The sequence below is a fragment of the Rhincodon typus genome, chromosome 5, assembly GCF_021869965.1.
Source record: "Rhincodon typus isolate 14 chromosome 5, sRhiTyp1.1, whole genome shotgun sequence".
NCBI lineage: Eukaryota > Metazoa > Chordata > Chondrichthyes > Orectolobiformes > Rhincodontidae > Rhincodon > Rhincodon typus.
The window spans coordinates 79,788,071-79,801,684 of NC_063336.1; the positions used below are offsets into that span (position 1 = coordinate 79,788,071).

The 13,614-nt window shown below is 41.3% G+C and overlaps 1 protein-coding gene across 1 annotated transcript in view; it reads right to left on the minus strand.

Annotated features, from left to right (window-relative positions):
* The window catches only part of phf3 (PHD finger protein 3), a 159,899-nt gene that overhangs the window by 94,222 nt on the left and 52,063 nt on the right, over positions 1 to 13,614 (minus strand). The window lies entirely within an intron of this gene.

A 13,614-nucleotide genomic window follows, 5' to 3' on the forward strand; every position in this document is an offset into this window, starting at 1 on the left:
GACAACAAGGTGCAGGGCTGGATGAACACAGCAGGCCAAGCAGCTGCTCCTATGATGCTGCTTGGCCTGCTGTGTTCATCCAGCCCTGCACCTTGTTGTCTCGGATTCTCCAGCATCTGCAGTTCCTACTACCCCTGCAAAGACTGTTGTCTTTTTTGTTGGTGTGTAGCCTGTGATGGCATTAAGGGGATATGCTTCTAATTTATATTTTAGCTTAACTGTTAACCAATGTTTTCTCTATTTGATTTATGTATAAGATTTGTGCTTTTTGGTGAAAATCTTTTATATCCCAGATGGTAATATTTGGGGATTCAATTGGCCATTTTTATGATTGAATCAATATATTTAGACTGAAAGTCCGATTGGTGGAGTAGTTATTACCAACACATTCCACTTGTTACAGTTGCTTTGTCAACATAATTATCTAGCTTTTACCTATTCTTGCCCATTATCCAATTCCTTTTTAAAAGTCAGTATTGAATCTGCTTCCAGCACTATTTCAGGTACTGCATTTAACCTTAGTGGTGGGAAAGCTTTTGGAAATGATAATTCAACTCAAAACATACAAATGTTTAGACAAATGTGCAATAGTTAGGGAAAGCCAGCACAGACCTGGTCAAACGAATAGTGTTTAGACTTCACAAGCTTAAAAATCTCCCCTCCCCCGACCGCATCCCAAAACCTGCCCAGCTTGTCCCCGCCTCCCTAACCTGTCCTTCCTCCCCCCTATCCACTCCTCCCACCTCAAGACCCACCCCTATGTCCTACCTACTAGCCTCTTTCCTCCTCCTTGACCTGTCCATCCTCCCTGGACTGACCTATCCCCTCTCTAACTCCCCACCTACACTCACCTTTACTGGCTCCATCCCCGCCTCTTTGACCTGTCTGTCTCCTCTCCACCTATCTTCTCCTTTATCCATCTTCTATCTGCCTCCCCCTCTCTCCCTATTTATTTAAGAATCCCCTTCCCCTCCCCCATTTCTGAAGAAGGGTCCAGACCCGAAACGTCAGCTTTCCTGCTCCTCTGATGCTGCTTGGCCTGCTGTGTTCATCCAGCTCTACATCTTGTTATCTCAGATTCTCCAGCATCGGCAGTTCCCACTATCTCTGAATCAGTGTTTACAGGTAGTTGTCCTGTGACACGATAGTTGCGTTCTTGTGTGACTTTATGCCATAGAAAATCACATTATAGGGAAATTGCTATGGAAAATCGCTGTACCTGTACAGCAGAAAGTTCGCGTTATCCAAACAGTGTCCACTATTCATCAATCGCATTACAGCCAGTTTGCGTTAACAAAACATGCTTTATAGCGCAATTACCTGTAATTAATTTAAGTTTTTAAAAATATTAATGGAATTGGGAATCATTAGCTGCACCAGTATTTATTAACCATGTCTAATTGTGCTAGAGAAGGTGGTGAACTGCCACCTTGAACCGTTACAGTCCATGTACTGTGGGTAAAATTACAGTGCCATTAAAGAGAGAGTTCCAGGATTTTAACTCAGTGACACTGAAGGAATGGCCATTTATTTCCAGATCAGGATGTTGAGTAAGTTGGAGGGGAATTTATAAATCATAGTGTTCATATGTATCTGTTGTCCTTGTCCTTTTAGATGGTAGTGGTCATAGGTTTCTGAGGTACTGTTGAAGGAGCCTTGTAGAAGTTCTGGAATGCATCTTGTAAATGGTACACACTTCTGCTGCTGAGCATCACTGCTGGAGAGAATGAATATTTGTGGATGTGATGGCAGTCAAATTGATACTTTGTCTGGATAGTATTGAGCTTCTTGAGTGTTGTTGGAGCTGCAATCATCCAGACAAGAGGAAAGTATTTCATCACACTCCTGACCTGTGCCTTGTAGATAGTGGACAGGCTTTGGGAGTTACTTGTATAGGATTCCTAGCCTCCCATCTGTATTTATATGGCGAGTGTCATTCATCAATGAGTACCAACGATTAAGGAGTGACCTAGTTGTTGTCTTTGAGATGGTAAAGGATTTTTTTTTGGTTTGTTCATGTGATGTGAGTATCACTGACTGGGCCTGTACTTATTGCCCCTCCTGACTGAATTGCCCTTTGATCTGAGTGACTTGTTGGAACCATTTCAGAGGACAGTTAAAAGGCAACATCATTGCTGTGGGTCTGGAGTCACATGTAGGCCAGACCATGTATAGGTATTAGCAAACCAAATTTTTTTAATGACAAACAACACTATGCTTACCTTTTTATTTCATTTTTATTAAATTGAAATTTCACTATCTGCCATGGTAGGATTTAAACCTATGATCATTTACTGATTACACATCTATCTTAGTCTTTAATATTCTTAATAATCCATTGTCAACAGTCCTCAGTGGTAAAGAATTTCACAGACTGACTACCCTCTGAGTGAAAAAAAAGGTCCTCCCAACCTTTACCTTAAATGGAAAGACGTAGCTGAGTCATTTAATATGGATCCAGTTTCAGATGGTTATTAATTAAGCTACTCTTCCTATGCACCCCTTGAAGTAAACCAACTCTAAGCTCACAACTACAGAATTTTAAAACTGCAGATTTGTGTAAGCTAAACGTTCAGACTCTTTCTTACTGAAAAGAATGCTCTTTATCTAAGATTTGTGCCTTATAAATGGTAGGTGGACTTTGTGGATTCAGGGTATGTGCTAGTTGCTGCATAATTCTTAGCCTCTGTCCTGCTCTTGTACTTAAATGCCTAGTCCAGTTCAATTTGGGTGAATGGTAATCCCCAGGATGTTAATAGTGGGGGATTCAGTAGTGATAATGTCAAAGGAGCAATGGTTAGAGTCTCTCTTGTTGGAGATAGTCGAAAAGTTGTGCCAAACTTTTACCCTAAACCTAAGGTCTATCTAATTTCCACCCCTACCTTATACTATCATCCATTTGCCTGTCTAATAGCCGCTTAAATGCCCCTAATGAGGCCAACTCCACTACCCTCTCCGGCAATGCATTCCACATCCCTACCACTCTTTGAGTAAAGAACCTACCTCTAACGTCTCCCCTAAATCTACCTCCACTTACTTTAAAACTATGCCCCCTCGTAATAGCTACCTCCACCCTAGGAAAAAGTCTCTGAAGGAAGGATCAGAGGTATAGATAGAGTGGACAGTCAGAGACTTTTTCCTAGGGTGGAGGTAGCTATTACGAGGGGGCATAGTTTTAAAGTTTCCTTCCAAAATGAATCACCTCACACTTTTCAGGGTTAAACTCCATCTGCCACTTCTCAGCCCAGCTCTGCATCCTATCAATGTCCCTTTGTAACCTAGAACAGCCCTCCGCACTATCCACAACTCGACCTACCTTTGTATCATCCGCGAACTTACTAATCCACTCCTACATCCAAATCATTTACAAAAATCACAAATAGAAGAGGACCCAGAACAGATCCTTGTGGTACACCACTCGTAACTGAGCACCATGTTGAATATTTTCCGTCCACTACCACCCTTTGTCTTCTAAGGGTCAGCCAATTCTGAATCTAATCTGCCAGATTTCCCCCTATCCCATGCCTCATTACTTTCTGCATGAGCCTACCATGGGGAACCTTATCAAACGCCCTACTTAAATCCATGTATACCACATCCACTGCTCTACCTTCATCCATATGTTTGGTCACCTCTTCAACGAATTCAATAAGGTTTGTGAGGCATGATCGACCCCTCACAAATCCATGCTGACTATCACAAATCAAAATGTGCCTATCCAAGTGATCATAAATCCTACCTCTCAGAGCCCTTTCCAATAATTTGCCCACCACTGAAGTAAGACTAACTGGCCTGTAATTTCGGGGTTATCCCCATTCCCTTTTTTGAACAAGGGAATGATGTTTGCCCCTCTCCAATCTTGCAGCACTATACCTGTGGATAGTGAGGACAAAAAGATCATCACCAAAGGCCCTGCGATCTCTTCCCTCACTTCCCATAGAATCCTTGGATAAATCCCATCAGGCCCAGGGGACTTATCTATCTTCAAGTTCCTCAAAATTCCTAGTACATCTTTCTTACTAACATTGACCTCCTCTAGCCTACCAGCCTGTTTCACACTGTCCTCCTCTACAACTAGGTCCCTCTCAGTTGTGAATACCGAAGAAAAGTATTCATTAAGAACCTCTCCTATCTCTTTAGGTTCCATGCACAAATTCCCTTTACAATCCTTGATCGGCCCTACCCTTTCTCTGGTCATTCTCTTATTCCTCACATACGTGTAAAAAGCTTTGGAGTTTTCCTTGATCCTATCTGCTAAGGTTTTCTCATGTCCCCTCATAGCTCTCCTGAGCCCTTTCTTCAGCTACTTCCTGGCTAACTTGTATCCCTCCAGAGCCTTTTCCGTTCCTTGTTTCCTAAACCTTATAAAAGAATCCTTCTTCCTCTTAACCAGTCGTTCGACCTCTCTTGAGAACCAAGGGTCCCCCTGCCTGCTTGGGACAAACATACTGAGCACATGCAGTATGCATTCCTTAAACAATCTCCACATTTCAATAGTGCTCTTCCTGATAGCATCTGTTCCCATTTTATGTTACCCAATTCTTGCCTAACAGAATTATAATTACCCTTTCCCCAATTATAAACCTTACCCTGCTGTATGTACCTATCCTTTTCCATGACTATTGTAAAAGTAACAGAGTTACGATTGCTACCGCCAAAATTCTCTCTTACCAACAGGTCTAACACTTGGCCCAGTTCATTGCCAAGCACCAAATCCAAAGTGGCCTCTCCTCATGTTGGTCTATCTACGTACTGTGTCAGGAATCTTTCCTAAACGCACTGGACAAAATCCGTTCCATCTGAACTATTACAACTAAAAAGTTTCCAATCAATATTTGGAAAGTTGAAGTCACCCATGACTACAACTCTGTGACTTCTGCACCTTTCCAGTATCTGCCTCCCAATCTGCTCCTCTACTTCTCTGCGACTATTAGGGCGTCTGTAAAAAACCTGCAACGAAGTGACTACTCCTTTCTTGATCATGACCTCAACTCAAACTGACTCTGTAGACATATCATTCTCGAACTGCCTTTCAGTAGCTGCTATACTAGCCCTGACTAGCAATGCCACTCCCCAGCCTCTTTTACCACCCTCCCTATTTCTTTTAAAGCATCTAAATCCTGGCACTTCCAACAACGATTCCTGTCCCTGAGTTACCCAAGTTTCGGTAATGGCCACAACATCGTAATTCCAAGTACTGACCCATGCTCTAAGTTCATCTGCCTTATTTCTGATACTTCTAGCATTGAAGTATACACACCTCAAACCATCCCTGTGTCCACAATTATGGTCCATCAACCACATTTCTTTATTAACAACCTCACTCCATGTTGTGTCTGTTGGAAGGCTAAATACCTCATCCTCGAATTACAAATCTGGTTCCCCACCCCCTGCCAATCTAGTTTAAACCATCCCGTATAGCTCGAGCAAACCTCCCTCCCAGGATATTTATGCCCTTCCAGTTCAGGTGCAACCCGTCCTTACTGTACAGGTCCCACCTTCCCCAGAATGTGCTCCAATTATCCACATAATGGAAGCCCTCCATTCTACACCAGCCTTGTAGCCACGTGTTTAGCTGCACTCTCTCCCTATTTCTTACCTCATTATCACGTGGCATTGGTAGTGATCCAGAGAAAACTACCCTGTTTGTCCTGGACTTCAGCTTCCAACCTAACTCCCTGTACTCGTTTTTCACATTCTCAATCCTTTTTCTACCTATGTCATTGGTACCGATGTGTACCTTGACTGCTGGTTGCTCACCCTCCCCCTTAAGGATCTTAAAGACACGATCCAAGACATCACGGACCCTGGCACCCAGGAGACAACATACCATCCGTTCGTCTCGTTCGCGTCCACAGAACCGCCTGCCTGTGCCTCTTACAATTGAATCCACCACTACAATTGCTCTCCTATTCTCCCCCCTTCTCTTCTGTGCCACAGGGCCAGGCTCAGTGCCAGAGGCCTGTCCGCTATGGCCTTCCCTTGGTAGGTCGTCCCCCACAACAGTATCCAAAACGATATACTTATTATTGAGGGGAACGGCCACAGGGGATCCCTGCACTGTCTGCCTATTCCCTTTCTCCTTCCTGATAGTCACCCAGCTATCTTTTTTCTGTACCTTGGGTGTGACCACCTCCTTATAACTCCTCTCTATCATCACCTCAGCCTCCCGAATGATCCGGAGTTCATCCAGGTCCAGCTCCAGTTCCCTAACGTGGTTTATGAGGAGCTGGAGTTGGGTGCACTTCTCGCAGGTGAAGTCAGAGGGGACACCTGCAGTGACCCTTACCTCCCACATCCTGCTTCCATTCCCTCTACTCTAGATTTCCAGAAGAATAAAAAAAAGCCTTACCTTACTGACCCTCCACACAGTCTTTTTTTTTGGTTCGAGGAGGAGGATGGGTGGGAGACACTACACATGTAGTGTTTCGGGTTTAGGCAATGCCCGAATATATTAGTTCCTTCCTGGCTCACGTTCTCCCCACACTCCCGCCACTGAAAACAAGAAGGCTGCTGCTGCACGAGGTAAGTTTTTATACAGAAAAAGCCTTACCTTCCTGTCGGCACCCTGGCTCACGTTGTCTCCGCACTCCCACCGCTGACAGCAAGAATGAATGTCAGTTGTCCCTTGTCTGCTCAAGCCTAGATATTGTCCAGATTTTGCTGCTTTTGTACATGTACATCAGTATTTGAGTAATTACGAATGATGCTGAACATTGTGCCGCCATCAACGTACATCTTAATAAAGTATCAGAGGGAGTTGATGAAAGCTGTTGATGTGGGCACAGAGATTTCCAAGTAGCATTTGATAAAGTGTCATGTAAGAAGCTTCCCAACAAAGCTGAATCCCATGGAATAAAGAGATAGCGATGGCATGAATCCAAAGTTGACTGAATGACAAGAAATAAAAAGTAGATGAATGGTCTGAAGAAACTAGTACAGTGGGGTTCCCCAAGGATCAGTTATTAGGTATCAGTAATCGCTTTTTCCTCAACAAATGTCAATAAACTAAGCTTGCGTACATAGGACACAAATTCAGTATGAATTCAGAATGAAGCATAACTCAGAAGTTTTTGAATTGCAAGGTGATTGAAGCAGTGTCCCTGAATATTTTAAACTAAAGGTAGATAGATTCAAGTTAAGCAAGAGAGTTTAAGGCTATCAGGAATAGGTGGGAATGCAGATTTAAGATTACAATCAGATTAGCCATGATCCCACTGAAAGGTAAATTTAGTTTGAAGGTGTGACTGGCCTACTGCTACTCCTGATTTGTATGTTAGTACTGAGTTCAAGAGGACAGAGAGGTGGTGGAATAGGCAGAAATATGACATGGGAATTTTAATGCAGTGTTATGATGTAATGAACTTTAGGAGGAAGAGTAAGGAGCTATGTTATAAAATAAAGGGTAGATTTCTAAAGATTGTGCAGGCTTAGAGGGATGTAAAGACATATGTGCCTATCTCCTTGAAAGTGGAAGGGCATATTGCCCTGTTCACAAGCAGTTAAGCAGACATATCCTTTATGATTAGAGGCATAGAGTAGAAGAGCAAGGAATCTATGACGAACCTTACTGAATCACTGGATTAGCTTCAAATGGAGTATTTTGTCCAATTGTAGGCACCGCTCTTTTGGAAAAATGTCAAGAAATTAGAATGGGTTGAGAAATGATTTACAAGAATGGATGTTGAGATGGAAGAGTTCAGTTATCTGAACAGATTTGTAAATCTGTGGTTGTTTTTCTCGAGATTTGATTGTGTTGCTTAACATAATGAAGAGCCTAGACAGAGTAAATAAGAAGAACTGTTCCATTTGGTGAAAGTGTCAATACCCAATGGACACAAATTTAAGGTGAATGACAGAAGAACCTAAAGTGATTTCATGAAAAATGTTTTCACTCAATGAGTGATTAGAATCTGGAATGCACTGCCAGAGAGTGTAGTGGAAGAAGATTCAATCATGCCATTCCAAGGGTTGGATAAGCAACGGATAAAGGGCAACTCAGAGGTCCATGGGGAAAAGCCAGGTTAGCTGGCTTGCTCTTGCTGAACACAGGCATGGACATGATTGGCCAAATGGCTTCCCTCTGAGCTGCAGCCATTCTGTGATTCAGATCATGACTTAAAAAGTTTTCCTCATCTCTCCTCTGACAGACTGACATTTTCTCACAAGTATGCCAGTGATGAACTATTTTAATGATTTTTGTAAAATCACAAGGGAAGAGATCATACTAGCAGTTTTTATAAATAACTGGTTAGGCCTCAGCTGGATTGTAGAAAGGTGGAAAGGCCTAAAGAGCTTAAAAATTGTACAAAAGTGATTTATGAGGATGCAACCAAAAATGAGGAACTTTAGTCATGGATCGATGTGGAATGATTTGGATTGTTCTCCTTAGAACAGAGAAGATTAGAACTAACCTAACAGAGGCTTCTAAATTATAAGGCCTTTTTCTTTATTCATTCATGGGATGAGGGTGTCGCTGGCTAGGCAGCATTTATTGTCCATCCCTAATTGTCCCAAGGGCAGTTAAGAGTCAACCACATTGCTGTCGGCCTGGAGTCACATATAGGCCCGACCATAAGGACATTAGTGAACCAGAAAGGTTTTTCCTGACAATCGGCAATGGATTTGTGGTCAGCATTAGATTCTTAATTTGTTTTTTTTTAAATTGGAGAAGAGAGAGAAAATAATCATTCACTCTAGTAAGGCTGCGTATTTAAAATCCAGAAAACTCCAGAGGGGAGATAAGAATATTTTCCCTCAAAAGTTGCTCTGAAATCAGAGGACGCTCTGGCAACCTGTACCTGGAAATGTGGTGGAGGCTGATGAAATAATAATTTTAAGAGTATTTTGCAGGGTTCCAGACTGAAAGTGTGAATCAAGAACAATGCACTGCTTCGCTTTTAAAGAGTCAGAATGAGCATTGACACGATGAGCCGAATGACCTACTTCTGCGCTGTATATTTCTATGATACTGCATATCTCGCCACCTCTAATTGGCAATTTAACAGTGTTCATTGACTGCCTATCTCCATGGTGCAGACAGCTGATCCAAATCCCAGACCACATCCACAGCATCAGGGAACTGCCTTGATGTGGATCCTTCCTATTTTCACAGCAAACCCCATCACTACTTGGCTGGGAAAATTCAGCCCAAATGTAATTAGGACCTCTTTTTTGACAAACTAATCCAATTAAAAGTATCAATAATGTATGTGCATTTGAAATAGCAACATATTATTTGGCAAATCCACTTTGTTGAGAAAGAATTGATCACTGGTTCTGAAGACATGACCGTTGTGGCAGAAGCATGACTATGAGGTTAGGTGGAGTAGACTTGAGGGCAACTTTTCTGCAGCAAAAATAAACTCAAAAGAATTGATTTTATTTTGAAATGTTGAAATATTTTTACATTCTAGTCACGTACACACAACACAGACAGAGTAGACAAAATTCAAGCCAATCAATGACTACCATTTTCTGCCACCTATAATTAATCACCATGTGACTAACTGGCTTCAATAATTTAGAACATATTTTCAAACTAACATTGTTATGAAAAGACACTTCTATTTTTCAGCAATGATACAATAATCCCAAAAATAAAGGCCAAAATTTTCTAATGGTGGGATCGTTATCTCTCCACCATAGTTGGAAGTTCTGCACACGGACCCTGCAGAATCTCCAATGTAGCAGACTCCAAGGAAATTGCAGGGGAAATTGAAAATTTCCCTATGTCTAAAACTTTCAGAAAGCATCTGTTTAAATCTGAGAATTCAGAGAGTTCATCTGCAGTCAAGAAAATAGTTACTCAAGAAAAGTTAGACTATTAAATACATACTCTGAATCCTACATATCTATTTAACTGGCTTCCTGATTCTGCTTATATATCACTAATTACAACTACCTTGGGACTTGACTGGCCTTCCACCAAACCTGTGGATGCAACAAGCCTTTGGATCTGCCTCCTACACCCTACCCATCTGGCACGCTACCCACTACACTCCAGGCAGCATCAGCGTTTTTGGGTTGCATCTGTGGAGAGAGAAAGAGTGTTCAGGTCATTAAGTAATCGTTAGAACAGCAAAACGTTAGAGATGTAGTATGTAGGAATGTATTTGATATTTTGAAAGTTATATAATACTTGTACATAAACATATACTGAATCACTTGAGTCCAAGTTATCCATCATCCCTTTGCTCACTGACCTACAATCACTTTGCACCTGACAGTGCCTCAAATATTAAATTTTATTCCTTGTTTTTAAATTATTCCATGGACACAGGCCTTATTTGTCCTTTCCTCTATAACCTCCTGAACTGAGGGGATTCTAATCTCCTGATTATATTGGTCAGCCAGGGATTTCCTGATTGGCACAGGTTAGCAACCCCAATCAATGACATCATAGTCAACAAGGTCAACCTGGTTCCAATCACTACATTATTGTATTTAAATTTCATGCTAAAATTCTTTTGTTTAAAAGCTATTTTCATGTGGTCCCAAAGCCATTTTGAGTTAGTATCCTTCTTTTCAGATTGTAGACAAACTACTCATACATCATAATGGTAATTTTCAAGCACTTTCAACTAATTTAGGGCAGAGATGAAATGGTGAATATGGGTGCGGAAATATGGCATTCGCTCAGGGACCCTTCTGTTTGACTACTGCTGAGAAGAAATAGTTTTGAGCAAGAATTCTTAACAATCAAACAGTCACTCTGGACTGTAGCCATTATGCTGTAATTTGTTATCTCTCTTTTTACATTGATGTGTTCAATCAAGCTGTCAGTTTTTGCTGTAAGGTAGATTACTGACTACTCATGTTGGGTGACATATTTCACTGAGAGTACATAAAATAGAACTGCACTGTTATTCTAAAACAAGTTCGTGACTTACCTAGTCTGGAGGCATTCCCATTGACACTTGTCATGTCCAGCATGACATAAGCAGTATATTCTGCAGATTGGGCAGAGGTTACAAGGCTCCTCAATGACTGTGAGTTGAAATGTTTTCTTAGCAAGGCAAAACAGGAACGGGGACATTTTGTGTGAAATGCTTAAAATCAACTAAAATTTTCTTTGGGGTGTTGGTCATGGCTCGTTGTGAAACACCCTCACCTCTACATCAGGAGCTTGTTGGTTCAGATGTTAGAGCAGAGGCTTGCATTATTACCTAAGCTAACTCTCCCATACAGTACTTACAGAATTTAACATACACTGAGCTCCTGTTTTACCATGCCATGAACCTATTTTGAAGAGGAGCATTGCTGGGTCATTGTCTCATTGTAGTTTGTGAGCTTATTGTGCACAAATTCAGTACAATAGAACAATGACAATGCTTCAAAAGTATAATTGACCATAAAGTACTTTGAGATCACCTGAGGTTATTCAAGTTACTGTACAAATAAATATAGATAAATAAATTTAGAACACACTCTGTCCTAAACTGTACAGCTGAAAGTTATCAATGAATTTTCCCTCTTCACACTCCCAAAATTTATTCAGTAAAATTTCCAATTCAGGGAAAATTAATGGGAAATCATATTTTGTACAAAGGAGCATTCTTACTATAAATTTTGAGGGGGGGTTGGTTAAAGGTCAACCACATTATTGTGGGTCTGGAGTCAAATGTAGGGCAGATTGGGCAAGAACGGCACCAGTGAACCATCTGGAATTTTATGACAATCAATGATTGTTTTATGGTCACAATTACTGAGCCTGTCTTCCAGGGCAGACAATGCATGGTGGTAATGTCACTGGACTAGTAATTGAGAATCTAGGCCATTGTTCTGTGGACGTGGGTTTGAATCCCATCATGACACATGGTGAGATTTAAATCACAAGTTAAAAGTTGGTCTAATGGTGGTCATGTAACTGTGCATCTGGTTCACTCATGTCCTTAATGGAAGGAAATCTACCATCCTGACCTAAATATGGCCTCTGACTCTCAGCAATATGTTGACTCTTAACTGCCTTCTGCGCAGTCGATGATGGCCCAGTCAGAGACACTCTTATCCTATGAATGAGGATTTTTTTTAAAGTCAACATCTATTAAATGAATTCAAATTAAATTGCACCATCTGTATCATTGGGATTTGAACCTGTGTCCCCGATCAGCCTGGGACTCTGGGTTACTACAATAGTATGCCATTCCTTAAAACCCTCCATCTCTGTTTCCTTCTGAAAATTTCTTTAAAGACCATTTATTTGTACAAGCATTTACTCCTTTACCTCTTCAATGTTTTTTTTAAACTAATTGCACTTCTGAAAAGTGCAATGGAGCATTTTTTTTCCATTTTATAGACACTGTAAAAATGAAGATTGATAATTGGCAGACAGCATTTGTGGGTGGCATGGTGGCTCAGTAGTTAGCACTCCTGCTTCACAGTGCTAGGGACCCAGGTTTAATTCTGCCCTTGGGCAACTGTCTGTGTTCAACTACCCATAATGTTCAGGGATGTATAGATTAAGGTGTGTTGGACAAATGCAGGGTTACAGGGATAGGTTAGAGGGATGGGTCTGGGTGGGATGCTCTTCAGAAGGTCAGTCTGGAATTGTTGAGCCAATGGTTTCCACACTGTAGAGATTCTAAATCTAAAAAAAACATAGTACAGAAGGATTTATTTTCATAATTTATTTAGATGATCCTTAGGAATTGCCCATCAATACTCCTCTAAGTGCTAACATACAATGACCTACTTTGTGTATCTGCCTGACTGAATACAATTTATCTCCACAATAACTTCAAATGGGAATGATTAGCTGGCTGAGCTGGATTGATGGCTAGCATGTGGTGCAAAATAACACTAACAGCATGGAGACAATTCCTTTGCTGGCTGAGGTAGTCCTTGGGAGGTCCCTTTGGTTACCCTGTCATGTTAAAATAAGTTACGATTGGCAACCCAACATCAAGTAGGATACTCTCAAAAATATTAGGCGTTCCTCTAGTTGCAGCTGTAATTACAGCAGTTTGCAAAGATCAAATATTACACTTGCCAACATTAAGTTTAAGTGATGATTTTTCAATAAGTTAGGGGGTGGGGAGAATTTTCAGACTTTTAAAAATGTTGGGTAAAATTTGGAAGTAGAAATCCTGCCTCCATTTCTGACAAATTCAATTTTTGCTGGTAAAGGAAAGGGTGTGAGGCATGAATCACAAGAAGGAAATCCAAATTCAACAAGGATATTTTAATTTTAATGCTAAGCTCAAACAAGCCCCATTTCACTCCAAAGATGTTAACCCATTGAAATAAAGTAGAAATTGCTGGAAAACCTCAGTAGGTCTGGCAGCATCTGGAGAGAGAAAGCAGAGGAAATGTTTCGGTCCAGTGACCCTTCTTCATAACACAGAAGGATGTTCTGAACAAGAAAAATGGCCTATAGTCATCAGATATAGTAAAAGGAACTCTGTGGGCTGCTTTGATTGGCAGGCCAACTGATATAGCATCTGTTTGAGTAGGTTTAATAGACAGAGATAGTAGGAACTGCAGATGCTGGCGAATCCGAGACAACAAGGTGCAGGGCTGGATGAACACAGCAGGCCAAACAGCATCATAGGAGCAGAGAGGCTGACGTTTCGGGCCTAGACCCTTCATCAGAAAAGGCTTTTCTGATGAAGG